At 42.2% G+C, this 15,272-nt stretch overlaps 1 protein-coding gene across 1 annotated transcript in view; it reads left to right on the forward strand.

The window, feature by feature from the left end:
* Positions 1-15,272, forward strand: part of rnf43 (ring finger protein 43) — a 102,734-nt gene that overhangs the window by 56,462 nt on the left and 31,000 nt on the right. The window lies entirely within an intron of this gene.

Raw genomic sequence — 15,272 nt, forward strand, 5'->3', positions numbered from 1 at the left:
ATACTTCTCCAAACTGTCTTTCTGCAGTTTCTCCAATATGATGCTTTGCAGCCTTTCCATGCTGTAAACCCAGCATGCCCTGTGCTGTGTACTAGCAGTTTCCTGCCGCTGCCCTTCTTAGATACACCATTTTATTTTATAGTTTGAGGTCGATATTATTGCAAACTGCACAATTAAAAACATGCTGTAATGATTAAAGATCTGAAAAAAATGTGTTTTCCTCGCCTTTATTGTTACCCCTATGGGCAAAGACAGCTGTTTAACATAAGTATAACACCCACAAGAGCTTATTTTGAGCTGTTTAATGAAACCATTTAATGCTAATGCACCGCTCTGTTATTTTGTCATTATCCTGCAATGATAAGTAGGTGTGAGCGGGAATGGGAGGGATGTGACAGGCAGGAGGCAGTGAGTGGTCTGAAAAGTCAGGGTCGCTGTAGGTTTGGCTGTGATGTGGTTTGCCAGGAGAGAGCTGGATCGTTGATGTAGTTTGGTGGAGTGGCAGCTGGTACTTGCCACACAGCACCGATTCCTGTTCAAAGCTGACTTTGATTTACAGCCCACCCAGTTTAGAAGGGCCCATTGCAAGGAAAATACTGTGCTTTCCCCACCAGCCTTTATCATTTTCATCCAGTTTAATTTTATGTGGTTATTTGCTGTGGTTTACACTTAAGTTCCATTGCTTTTTGTTTCTCTCTTCTCCGTCTCCTTTCCGCCGGGTGCAGGTGTGTGCTCATTCGACTGTGGAGATGTTGGCTTGACTACAATGGCACTGACATAAAAATGGATCAGGAAATTCTGGTTTCACTTTATACTGTGTCCTCCTCCTCACATAGCAATAAATGCCACAAACTGAGATCCTAACCCTCCCACAGCTCCAGGAAAAAAAACCCCAAAAACGATTCCCACATTGTTGTTGTTGCCTGCCAGCCGCTCAGTAGAGCAGTGCATTCCAGCAGTCATTGTCTTTGTTTGCTTCTCATTTCAATCATCTGTGGAGAGTTTAAATGTCTGTCTGATCACAGGTGAGTTTTTAGCAGTAGTACATGCAAATCCCTACTTTAGAAAAATATAAAATAAAAGTGGAGAATGTGAAGTGCTTTACGGGTCAGGCAAGGTTTCCATTCTGATAGGAATTCAACCGTAAAGATGACATGTGACAATAACTCTAGCAGGCATCCAAGTTTGAACGAGTTAACATGAAAGAAAAGTCAGCGGTGGAGTCAGTAAAGATAAATTAACGACAGCAGCAAATACAAAGCTGACACTTTCAGCATTTTAATAGATGCTGTGTTAGCAGAATTAGTGTGTATAAACAATAATCTGCGCAGAAAGGATTTATCTAAGCATGTAGTAACTACATGAAAATTCATTTTAGTTAGCTGAAATTAAAAAAAAACTTTCAAAAAGACAAAAAAAAAAGAATTGATATTATGTCATACAATCATCTTCTTTAGCTTCTCGCTTTAGGGGACCTACCATCCTCTTTTATCACACGAACCCCTTGCATGTCTTCCTTCACTACATCCTTGAACCTCCTGTGTGGTCTTCCTCTTTTCCTTCTACCATGTAGCATCCATCCAGTATTTCCTCTGTCCTTCCTCTGCACATGTCCGAACCATCCCAGCCTTGCCTGTCTAACTTTGTCTCTTAACCACTTCACCTGAGATATATCTTTGATGTACCATTTTTAAATACACTAAAACTACAAAGTGCAAAATTGTATGTACCAAAGGATCTGCTTCATCCCTTTAGTTTTTTTTTTATTTCTTGATGAACCTGCACTGCTATAGACTGTCACTGTTAGCCAGCAGTTTGGCTCCGACCACAAAACACTCAATTTAAAACATTAAGAAGACAGCAGTACTGTGGACACTCCAGTTGAGTCCAATACAGACAAGGCTCTCAAGTCTGTGTTCATGTCACATGAGGTCACCCTCTTTTGTGTCTTTGCACACAAACCATCACAGAGACTCACAGAGACCTCATACCCTCAGGGCCAGGGGAAGGAGACCCCACAGAGGAAGTGTAAAGGTCTGATGTGGGCCTGCTGAGTGACTCTTGAAAGATATGAGATTAGGTTGCCGGGGGCAGCTAGCTCTGTATTAGAAAGATGAGTTGATCAGTCTCAGTAAATGGGTCTCGCATCCGTCAGTTTGTGTCGCAGATCCCCGGAGATGCCTGTAGGTGCTAACCGCAGAATGGCACAGTGGAAACTTGAATTCCTTTGTGTCTCAGAGGTATGCCATTCATGACTTTTTGACTTGAAAATAGATACTGGTTCCAGTTACATGTTACATCAGAAATTGCTTTTCTGGGCTAATGTCCTTTATATTGAACCGGGTTGTTGGCACAGCAAAATAATACACAATGAACCAAAGATTAATGGTGCCTAACTTAACAATTTTTTATACTTCTGAAAACTCCTTCTGAAGCTTTGGCTTCAATACCAATTGACTGAAATACCGATTTTTTTTTTTTTAGCAAATGATCTACTTATTATTTGTAATTCATTAGCTACAGTACAAAACTAACATGAAGGGTGGATCTCTAACAACAGTGCAGGGACAGAGAGGGGAATGTCTCGTTGGGGCCCAAAAGACTCGGGAGTGAAGAAAGTGACCCCATAAATATTCCAGCAGGAAATGAGTTAAGGAGCTTCCTGGAACTGACCCCAGATGGGTTAACTCATTTCCCAGAGGCTAAGAAAGCAGCAAAGTTAGGGACATACATTCTCTTTTCTACAGAGAGGACGCTGAGGATTCCAAATCTCTGTTTACAAGGAATCCTGGCCAGTGATAGTAAGAATGTAAGCTTAAATACAGTTTCTGTTTTTCTGTGATTGAATTAAAAGTACTTCTCTGTTGGTGCCAGAGATCTGCAGAAGTACAGCAGTGTTTTGCCTGTGGGCCCACAGACCTGCCAGGTCAGGAGGAGACGGAGAGTGTAAGGCATGGAGAGGGAGATGAACTGCCTCTGGGGTTTTATGCACCTTACCCTTCTGACCAAAGTCTCTCTCACTCTGTGCCAGTAGCGGAGCGATGCCTGGTTGTGGCACCGGCTGGCCCCTAAATCACAGGCAGTGAATCAGCTTTCTTCATTAAGATAAGCAGGTACCAGAATACACCAGCAGACCTGCCACACCATGCAGCAGAAGTACCAATTTAAAAGTTTTCCTATGATACGACAGCGCAGCTGTGATGACAGGCCATTCTCTCCTTACCTTCCATCCCACAGAGTTCGGAGACAGTAAACAAGCGCTAAAAAGCCTTTAAAGTACTGCACACTAATTTCGCCGTTGCGGTGGACAGAGCTTTTTTTGACTGAGGCTCAACACACTCATCATGCACTTCTGTAATTATCCACCAAATATATTTTAATGAGGAATGATGTCTACATAAATGTAATTTGTGCAAAGCCACCAGAGGAGTTCATTCATCGGACTTGGGGCTGCGCAGCAGCCACCACTTAACTGCACTTTGTTAGTGTCTGTGTGTACTGTACACATACTGTTACCACATAGGACTAGTGACTTATGTGTATATACACTACAGAAGACTTTATGAGTGTATATATGGATATGTTGAATGCGTGGTGCTGTTGGAGCAAGCAGATGTTAGGCAACGATTCGGGCGTCTGCTCCCATTATTTAAGACTCCTATCACTGTAGATAAGCACTGTTTGTCATGTATTTGCAGAATTTTGCCTGATTCTTGAAAGATCTTGAATTTTGCATTTGGTTCATTCAAGATTCTTTGCGACTGTGTAGCCAAGCACACATTCATTTTGGTACGAGATGTTCCTCTGATTGAGCACAGGCTTTTTTAGAGCGAGTTTTTAAAGAAATGATTTGGCAGGATGTCAGATTGTGGTTAAATGTGGCACATTAGTCAGGTTAGCCAAGCCTGTTTAGCCTGGATCCGCTTTATGGCAAATGCAAATGAGAAGCCAGAGGGGAGCATAAATTACAGAGAATGGAGGAAAAGCGTAACTTCTAGGTACAGTTCCAAGCCAAAAAGAACTAAATCAAAACACTACTGATGCCAGCGCAGGGAGTCATAGACGTGTTTTAGACAACTTCAAAGGGGAAAAAATGCCATTAGGACAAAGTAAGGGGTAAGAATAAGGGAGTTGCTACAGTGACCAAAGCTGAAGGTCGCTCAATCTAGTAGGAAAAGACATGGTGGAAAAAGTTAAAAAGCACACTTGTTCCATCCTCATCACCACTATTGAGACTACTGACCTCCAACTATTTCAGTGAAAGCTATAATTCACATTCTTCACTCACCTCCTATCACTCTTTGTGTGTTTATACCGCTCTGCATTAAATCATTAGTAATCCATGTTATTAAGCCATGTCTGTCTTTTGTTTTGTGTCTCTTGCCTCACCCTCATCTGGCCCTCCCTAAGCCTGCCAGAGGTTTCTTCCTATTAAAAGGGAATTTTTCCTTCCCACTGTCGCCAAGTGCTTGCTCATAGGGGGCCGTCTGATTGTTGGGGTTTTCTCTGTATTATTGTATTATTATTACCTTACAACAGGGGTCCCGAACTCCAGGCCTCGAGGGCCGCTGTCCTGCAGGTTTTAGATGTGTCCTTGATCCAACACAGCAGATTTAAATGGCTAAGTTACCTCCTCAACATGTCTTGAAGGCCTGGTAATGAACTAATCATTTGATTCAGGTGTGTTGACCCAGGGTGAGATCTAAAACCTGCAGGACACCGGCCCTCGAGGCCTGGAGTTCGAGACCCCTGCCTTACAATATAAAGCTCCTTGAGGTGACTGTTGTTTGGATTTGCGCTACATAAATGAAACTGAATTGAATTGAATAAAATCTTTGTGTACTGGGAAGCTTTCACTATGAATATGTAGTTTAAGTCCATAATAGTGAAACATTTTTGTTGTTGTTTCTTCTTTAGCTTATTTATTCCTTATTCCCACAATTCCAATTGGTTTTATTCATTCCTGCCAGAGTGGTCTTACATGATTTACACTTGGTGTAGCCCCTCAGTTTATCCACTGTTTTTTTAACTGCCTTTGCATAACTTTAAGCCAGCTGTCTTCTGATTGGCTGTCCTTACGATTTGAAAAGCAGATTTGTTGGGCTTCTGTTTATCCTCACAGCTACATTAGGGATATCCCCTAATTACTTCAAACTAAACCAAGAGTAGAACATTTGTGTGAAGCAGAGTGCTTAGAGAAATCTGAAATGTGAGCTTTTGGATCACAGGGATTTTTCGCACATACTGTTTATTATTTGCAACTTTGATTATGTTTTATATAAAAATCCAACATTATTACACTGTAGATATTTAAAAATACAAAACAAATAATGTAATAGGATCCCAATTTCAATATACAAATAGAACAAGAATCATATTTTGTCGTCCATTTTATGCAGGAAATCATCCCATAAAAAACACTTTTATATATCGAACCCTCAGGTTTTGAATACCATCACACTTTGTACAGAGTGAATTTGTAGAGCACTTGCACAGGCTCTGCTTCTCTGAGAGAGAAAGAGTGAGTGGCGTTCCAAAGGGCACCGGTGTTTACCTGCCCACTTGAGTGGATTCCTCAGCTGGCTGGCTCAGGCGCTGAGGTGTAGGCTGCGGTGCCTTCGTGTCTGCTGTCTACACTGGAAACATTCTTAGCCTGATATCACTGCCACACGCTCAACAAAGATGTTGAAAGGCCATATTGAAGCGGGAGTGCAGGGAGGGAGGGTTGGAGGAGATAGATGGTTCGTAAAATTCACTGCAGTTAGCGGTCCCGGAAGCCTCTTGAAGTGTCCTGCTTGCAGAGCCAGAGCAGGTGTGAGCTTCTGTATATGTTTGTGGGGACGTGCTGTGTGTGGCCGCGCAGGCATGTGCGTGGGTGTGTATGTTCGCCCATGTGCTGAAGTGAGTGCATCTGTGTTTGAGTAATAAATAGAGTGTGTGTTCCGGCCTGGACATCTTAAATGCACGCATGCTGTACATGCTGTGTTTGGAGGTCCTGTTAGTGCCTCGGCCCCAAACAATGTCCAACCTACCGCTCGCTAGGTAACATCGTGCTCTCCTGGTTAATCACACAGTAATAGGTATTGGATATATATTTGTGTGTTTGTGTGTGTGTGTACGTGTGTGTGATAGGGAGATGGAGCGACTTCAAAGCAGCGGGGCAGCATTCTCTCAGCCCAGCCTGTTTACACTGCTCAGTGGAGTCTGCATTCCTCTGTCTCATTTTTCCATGGCATTCCACGGAGAGCTCAGCACTCCTGGCCATGTGCCATGCAGATTTACCCCACCCCTCCTCCCCTTGCCCCTACACATACAGTATAGAGCATGCATACTTCTCCACACACAACTGTACACTTGATTTGGCCATTAAAACAAGACAGAACCCAGCTGGAACTGAAGCACCCAGAAGCAGCAGCAGGGGCAAGTTTTTGGGAAAGGAGGGGGGGGGGGGGGCGGAAGGAAGGAAGGACAAAAAAGAAAACAAAAAATAAAGGTCTGACACGAACCACAGGAGGGCAGGAGATTGCCCTCACTTGTTCCCACTCCCCCGACGGACTCAGGTGGATATGCAGCTCGAGCCTCCCCGATGTTTGACCGAAACATCTGCACTGGTTTGTCTTGAAAAGCTCTCAGCGCATTCCCTGACCATAAATCAAGTGGCTTCAACGCCTGCCTTGCAGCCAAAAGTGAAATATAGCAGTAAAAAAGAAAACAATTATGCTGCCAATTACAAGGTGTGTTGCAACCAGTCTGCAGGCCACATCAGAGCGCTTCTGTGCTGATGTTTTTGTGACTATTTACTGGTAAGGTTGCTAAGGATGAAGCCATGTTGTCCGTGCAATATGTTTACATAAACATTTGCGATGAGTAAAAATAACACAAAAACTCCCTCTGGTTAGTGTTTACCCACTCTTAAAGCCTTTATGACGGCATTTCTCCGACACTGGCCACAGGTGGTTATGGGATCCCGTGTGGGGTGGGCTGAAGGGTTGGTGGCAGACATTGACATATGCAGAAAAATATGTCACTGTTTTTCTTTTTTCCTTTCCACTAGATCAAATTAGAGATCTTCCATGACAGTGTACTAGGTAATAACAGCTGCACAGCAAAAATATCCATCTGAAAAAGTGTTTTGATGTAGTTTGGAACCTCCAGCTATTTAAAAAATTTGCGGGAGACCATGGGGAGACCACTCGAAGAAGTTGTTTTCTAGTTGAGTAATCTGCCTGCCTTGCTTTAGTTTTATGGCAGATATCTTCTTTCCAGGAAAACAAGATTTAAGGCTGAACAAGCAGCTACGTGAAACTCTGTGGTGTGCAGCAAGTGAAGATACACAGGAGCACATGCTAAAAGAATTATCTGTAGAGTCAGTGGGTTAAGTCATTTTTTGGTTGTCATTTTGTTCAGCGCAGCTGGGAGGATGGGTTGACCATTTCTGGAAAAGGATTTACGGTACAAAGCAAAACCTGGTGCTTAAACATGTCTCTGCAACCGTTTTAGTTAATTCCTCCTCTTTGTGCTGGTTGAACATACCTGCTGTCAAGTCATAAGCTAAATAAAAATCATAATCACACAGACAGTATATATATTATATGTGCTCACTAAGAAATTCATTTTAAAAGCAGTAATCTGCTTTTATTGGTTGGTCACCTAGAGATTGACCGTACAACACTCTCAACCTCTGTGTGACCAGTTTTGTTTGTCATGTGGTCACACAGCAGGAGGTAAGCTGTGTCTGAACAATTGTGGCTCAGACTGACTGTAATCAATCTCAGACAGATTGGGAAATGTTTACAACTAACCTCCATCTAATTTATAAAAGCAGGCAGACTGACAACATGTTTCCATTAATCTGAGTCATTCTGTGTTGATAAGCGCAACTCATCTGTGACATGTTTGTTTGCATTAGGTGACTCAACTCAACTGTTTGCCAATTGGTTATATTCTGGTTAGATTCCAATATAAAAGCAAAGTCTGGATTCTGCAGTTAAACCATCATGCTGCAGAAACTGCTTTGAAATTTGTGCAATTTCTGTTTCAAATCTATGAGGTTCTGGCTGGACTCTGAATGTAAGTAGTTAGTACTTACAACTACTCATCAGGAAAGTCTTTATTGAAGTCGTTACAGGAGCGGGAGCTGGGCTTTTCCCACAGGCTTCAATATAATTATGCTTCTTTTTGAAACTAGTGGTATTGCTTACCACTGGAAAGGTAGCATTACATTTCCAGTCCATGAGCTGCATTTTAAATGGCTTGAAAGCTAGAGCAACAAGAGAGAAGAAAGATATCTCCCTCTCACCTGCTATAATAAAGTTTGACCCCTCTTTAAGAACAGCATATTGCTATAAAAGACACATGATGGTTGGTGGATTCATGGATGCGGGTGGGGTGGGGTGGGGGGTGGGGGGGGTGAGCATGGGATTGTGTTCCAAATAAAAGAGTGGCATTAACCACCACCCCCTCAGCCTACTGTATTTTATTTTATGTGCAAGTGTGTAAAGAGGGCACCTGTCTCTCGTTAAAGAGATCTATAGTTAAACTCTGCGATGGTGCCCCTGACTGTCTGTCTGTGGAGAGGGCTTCAGCTTCATGCATTGGTTCTATTTTGAAACCGCATCCTCTGCCAGCCTGTTTTAACTGATCTTCACTCAGACCCTTATCTTTCCTTAAGGCCCTGCAATGAGCCAAAGTTTCTTGCCTAGTTCGGGTGAAATGCTTAAATTAGCTTTTTTAACAAATTTCACTAAACAAAGAAATAAATGCTATACATTCAATGTTACTATAACCACATAAATAAAAAAAAATAAGTGAAGTGAATAAAAATGGGTTTCAGTAAGGCAAATAACAAAAGCCTGCATTCTGCAGGTGTTTTTGCTGCACTACAATCTTAAAGTATGTTTAAAAAGAATAAAGAAAATAAAATGAATACAGAAAAACACAATACTATTCCCTTAAAAGTAAATACTGCCCAGAGAGTGAGCTGCCTTGGCGGAGATTTTCTTGTAATACTGTACAGATGTCAGGTGACAAGATGATTTCTAGACTTTCTGTACACAGCCATCCTCCAGTCAAGTTGATATTACTTTAAGACCATGGATGCTTTTTACTTGCAAACTCCTGAAACAAGTAGTGTTTCTCTGGCAAAAGATAGATTATTAATAAGGGCTGAAATAATACTTTTTGCACAGTTTGCATGTTTTTAGTTCCATTGAGTGTTCAGATTCTAATGCTAACAAGCAGGCATAGGCAAATTGCTAATATTACACACTAAGGTGATACATCTAATATAAAACTTATTTCAGCTATACAAGATATGTCTTTTTCTTCACTTCCATCCTGTTACGCCTCCACCATATTCTCTTTTTGTCAGCCTCCTTTACGTGTATATTTTGCATATATATTACTCACTGACACTATCCAATATGATCAATAATCAATTCTTTCTGTTACGGGAAAAACAAACCACATGTTGTTGCCTTTTGGCTAGTGTTAACCTTATTTGGACAGGACTTATGGTGTGGATTCTTTGCCTCACATTCCTTTTTGCCTGATTCCTCTCTTTCTGCCACAATGTGGAGCCTCCCATCCTCACTCTCCCCAACTAATTGATTTCCAGATAGCTGACCTTAAGCTCCCAAATGTGAGTGACTGACATATGGAGGCGTGTGGGTTTTCTCTGACTGGTGTGGGTAACCTGAGAGAACTTGAGAGTTGTCCTGAAGGCTGGGGATGTGCCGCAGGAAGCCTGGAGGCTGTGTAGATGTGGCCGCTGTGTCTACAGGGAAGAAGGATCTCTGCAACACTAACAAACTGCTGTGTTGCCGAGCCTCAGATTTGTTATGACAGGGAAGTGCTGTGTTTATGTTTAACTCAGAGCTTTGAAATGTAAAGCGCAGCTTTGGCCTCAGGCTGATGCAGTGACCTGAGTTGTTGGTGGTGTGTACCAACAGTGCATGTGTCAGTGCGTGTCTACTCACTGACACGCTTAGGTAAAAACTTAGGTTTTACCTGGTCAGAAGCAATGAAGGGCAACTTTGGGAGACAGACATTCTCTCTACTTTTAAGTTTACTTCCCTTTTGGATTTAGTTAGGGCAGGATCAGGTAAACCTGAACTTAGTTATGTTGCAGTTATGTGGCTTCTGGGAGCTTCCCATGATGCACTGAGTGTTCCCTCATCCCTAACCAGTTGCAGCAGATGGATGCCCCTCCCTGAGCCTGATTCTGTCTGAAGTTTCTTCCTGTTAAAAGGGAGTGTTTTTCCTTCCCGCTGTTGCCAAGTTGCTCATAGAGGGTCATCTGATTATTGGGTCTTTACCTTAAAATTTAAAGCACCTTGAGGTGACTGCTGAGGTGACTGCTCTTGTGATTTGCTGTATAAATGAAAGTGAATTCCACTGACGATATATGTATATCTATTTTGTGTTCTTATAGCTTTCTATCCAAAGCCTGTTAGACTATTAGTAATATGAGGGGTGCTTTCACACTATGCACTGTATTTGAGTACATTTGAGCCTTGCACAGTCCTGCACATATGGTAAGTGTGAATTCTATGTACCTTACCCAGGAAGTATACATTATTTAGAATTCTCCGCACTGCCAGATTCTTTCGAAATCTACATCCACAGCATACCACTCACCACTCATGTGTCCACTTTATCTGCACACGCAAACCAAAAACAGCAGCTGTATGTGTGGTTAGATTAACATTATGTAAATGTGGATAGGGCGGAGCTCTGGCATAGAGGATTTTCAACAAGGTTTGATGAAAAAAAATGTGCTGCCTTTGTGCACAGGTAAAGCTGTACCCAGCCCAGGTCCTCGGTGTGCAAAGTTCATCCCGGTTGAACTTTTGTGCTCCCTTTTGTGCTTCTATGTGTTTTTATTAGAAACAAGGAAAGCAGGAAAGTGTGAAGCGCCCCACATGAACACTCTGATCTGTGGAAATATGATTTATAACAGTTACTCCCTCAGCTGACATTTTACCAAGCCGAACCGAAAGCTCACTCATCAGTGTCCTTTTTGTTAAAACCATTTCTTCTTCCCTCTTCAGGTTCTTTCTTCTCTGTCTAATCCCTTTAATAGAACAGAGAGAGACAGCCTGACGCGCCTGGAGTTTGGGAGTTTGGGGGTGGGGGGGTATTCGTACTTAAAGAAAGGGCCCGGGAAATTTGGGGCTGGTGGTAATTATTTGGGCCTCATTATGGGATCGTGTTTCCCCAAGTCATTCTCTGTGGTAACCGTTACTGGATATGGGTCTGACACTGTCAATAAAGCGGGAGGAAAGATGACACGTCTTTTGTTTTGACAGGACCAAAGCAGTAATACCGTCTGTTCGTTTGCATTTGCAAAGAGAGACAAGGCGAGGGCCTCAGGGTGTACTTTTCCAGATGCTCTGACAGAGAAAGACCGCTCTGCTCCCCTCAGCGCTGGGCACTGCTCTTATATCAGTCTTTCATGTAAATCTAATTAGTGTAGATACATGAAGTCTGATTGAGCAGCGTGTATCTGTGTTATCTATGGCACTGACCACAGTGTGTGTGTTACGATTATTGATACAGGGAAAGGATTTGACATTTGAGAAAAGGCTCAGCACCTAGACTTTCAGCGCCCCCACCCCTACAGCAATTGCTGAGATTCCGACACACGCTCCTCCACCCAGAGATGAGTTACTCACTCCTCTGCAGAACCAAAACTGTCGATCAACAGGCACAAACTTTTGCACACAGAGGTTCACATGCAAGCACATGTTCAGGTGCCTCTAGCAACAATACATAGCTATGCTCTCACTCATTTGCCCATGCTCTCACACACAGAATTAAAGCAAACGTGCTACCTGATGTGCTCCCAAAGGGTCAATGTTTCAGTCTTTCGTGCCAACTCAGGCTCCCTTTTCTTCTGAAGAGGACCTGTATATATTTCCCTTTTATAGTATTCTATATACACTGTTACAGTAGCTCGGGCTTCTAACTGTTCTGGATGCTCATTTTCACTGTTTTTTTTCCTGTTATTGTAGAATATGATTAATATAATTAGTTACATAATAACTATAATGAAGGGGAGAGTACTTAAGAGCTTGGATGAACAGTATATGCACAGCATAGGAGGGATTATTTTCAAGTGTAAATCAAGCAAAGCAACTTCAGCATAGTCCAAGAATAAAAATATGGAGCTGGAAATTAGCTTAATGGGTCACGTAGCATCCACAACACCTGTTGCCTGTTGCTTAAACAAACATTTGCCTTTGTCTGCCGAGAGAAGCGAGTCTAATTAGACCTGTCGTGCAAACAAGTATTGAGTATCACTTTGAACAGCAGTTTAGAACATGGTTAACTTTAGAAACAAAAAGCTGTGGTCACAATAAAAAAAAAACAAAAAAAAAACTGGATCACATGCTGACTTTTTTCTCACCCTATCAGCTGGCATTGAAAATGTATTCACCCACTGGGTGTGTGTGTATCTGCATGTTTGCATGTGGCAGAGTTGATTGAATTCTTCCTTGATATTCTCTAACTTGGCAGGCTTACTAGGCCCTGAGGCAGAGTTCAATTGATTAAACCTTTTACCTTCCTCAGTCCTAGTCTCGAGTCATACAACAGAAAAAGCACTTACTGGAGTGTTTGTTTCACCTCCTACTAAACGAGCATGTATTTTGATTGGCCACCAGTTTTTCAGAAGCCCTGTGACCTGCACAGCTGTTAATTGACCGGTAGCTTGATAAGAGGTGCAAGCCTTTTCTGTTTCCCCCTTTTAGCGCACACTGACATAACTGCATAGGCCCGGTTCCCTGCTGGCAGCAGATGAACTAGAACGCTCGCTTGCTGGTTATTGGCAGATGAAAAAAGAAGATCCGCAGGGCTAAGTGAGGGGGAAAAATATTATTGACTTCTCACTGTAGCTACTATTTATTTTCCCCTTTTTCTTTCCATGTATTTGTTTTTGAGGCTGTTAAATTCATGCCTGGGAATATTTTGGGGGTAGTCTTTGATTGAGCTGGAAAGGAATGCCTTTAATCGTGGCTACAAAGGAACCGAGGGACATGTCCTCGTCAGTTTTGCAACAGATCTAGACAGATGAGGAGGAGGAGGAGGAATGGAGGAGTGAGCATTGTTAACAGTCTGTGGGGAACTGTTTGTGTGCCCTGTGGTTTCTAGTGCCTGTGAAATAGAGGCTCAGTGATTTGGTTTCCCAGGCCCCTTTTTCTCAGGGCCATACAAAAACCAAATGAAGACGTTTCAGTCTGTCTTGGTTGCTGTTTATAGTCCAACAGCGGAGTGTTTCGAAGTGGTAAATGGTACCAATGGTGGCACAGGGAGCGTTCACAGCCATCCGATCATAAGTTGTGTGGGCATATCTAAAATAGAAGATAATGCTTAGTCTTGCCGACTATGCAAATCATAGACACTGTGACCATCGAGGTGGTTGCCCTCAGAGCATCAGAAAGAGGAAACTAAAAGCAGCCACTCCTTATGAGCCTGCTTGGCTCAGCTTTGGGATTATTATCTGCTTTAGTAGTTACGATTGTACACTCCCATGCATCAACATGTTTAATGTCATGGCAAGAGCCAGACACGATCATATAAGCCTTAAGATACAAATGAGTGTTGTAATTTTACTGTAAAATCAGACTCTGAATGCAGCTCTTCTCGTCATTTCCAAGCAGCCGTTAGCAAAAATGAGCAGAGGTCATGGCATCTGTGAAGTAGTGTCATTAAAGGATTTTTGTTTTTTATTTTCTTTCTTTTTCTTTGTTAAAGGCCAAGTTCAACTGTAGGCCTCTAATTTGGGCCTAGTAAATGCAGACTGGTAGAGGCAGCTGGCAGCCCTGCATGCAAGGCTGGCCAAGAGTCCATGCTGTCTTGTTGCCTGCCTTTCTGTTGAGCAGTGGCTGCCATTAAGGAAGCATGCAAGGGTCTGAGAATTCACAACAGGTTCTGTTTGTGAGGTCAAGCACACCTGTCATCTTCTAGACGCTTTCATTTCAGTGCATTTAAAAGTGGATGTTGAGTACCACCACACAAAAATGTATACTGTTTTGGTTGCCGCTGAAGTGCTAATTAGTCTTTATATTTGACTAGGAAAATGGAAAGTAGCTGCAGCAAAACATGTGAAACAACACATTCATGGAAATAGAGTATATGAACGAACAGATGAGCTTGAAAGTCAGTATTTGGTATGACCACTTTTATTCCCCAACACAGCCTGAACGGTCTTAGACAATCTTTCTTGTCATTTCTTTGAGTAGTATTCAGGAATGGCTCTTAAAGAACATTCAACATCCCATTCATAGTCTCCATAGGATTTTAGGTTATGAGACATAACATAACAATCCTAGGAGGGAATAGGACAAATGTGGAAGAGAGCCAGAGAATAATAGTAATTAATGATTAAATGCAAAGTGCAGTATAAACACAGAGAGAGTGAAAACAGGCAGGTGGAAAAGAAGAAAGAGAGTGCAAAACTTTACTACTCACACACACACACACACACAAATCTAAAAAATCTAATCTAAAAATCTAAAATCTATTATTATACAACACAATAATGAAAAGGATTACATTCAAGAAGGCTGGACGTTGTTCATTGTGGAATCTGGGATTTGCAGTGCATTATGGGATGAGTAGTTCCTTCTCTGTTAAAATTACAGTCGTTATGCACACAGTCTTGTACCTTAGTCTTTTTGTTTTATTTCCCTTTATTCTTTTTTATCCAGATCAAAATCTTTGAATCTTTTTATGATTCACCTCATAGCTGGTTGGCTTGGCTTAAAACTCTTGACCCAAGGATTTTGTGAATCATCAGAAGAGAAAATGAATTGGAAATTTACATCTGGAACCGGACCCCTTAAAACAGTGGACAGTGACTATGTTAATGCACTTCTTCTGTCATGTTGTTTGCATCTTAGGCAGACATTTAGCATCAATACTGGTGTTTCTTATGCCAATGATCACAGCCGATATCTCGATAACATTCTGCGTTATTTCATTTTAATCCATTGCGTTGAACAGCCGCTGTGATGAAGGTCCACCCCCTGTGTTTTTCTTTTATCCCACCCTGATTCCCCAAGTCTGCTTGCTTTCTTCTCGTCTCTCTCTGTTTCTCTGTTTCACCCTCTGACAGACATGCAACAGCCCTTTGCGGGACATTACGTCATTACGCCAGCTGTTGATGTCACCCTTGGGTCTTTTTAATTTAGGGATTTCCGCTGGGTGAGATGAGGGGGAGCCCCATTACCTCAGCCCACAGCCACATGAAGAGGCCCTCCGTGGCAGAA

This window comes from Neolamprologus multifasciatus, chromosome 10, assembly GCF_963576455.1.
Source record: "Neolamprologus multifasciatus chromosome 10, fNeoMul1.2, whole genome shotgun sequence".
Classification (NCBI taxonomy): Eukaryota; Metazoa; Chordata; class Actinopteri; order Cichliformes; family Cichlidae; genus Neolamprologus; species Neolamprologus multifasciatus.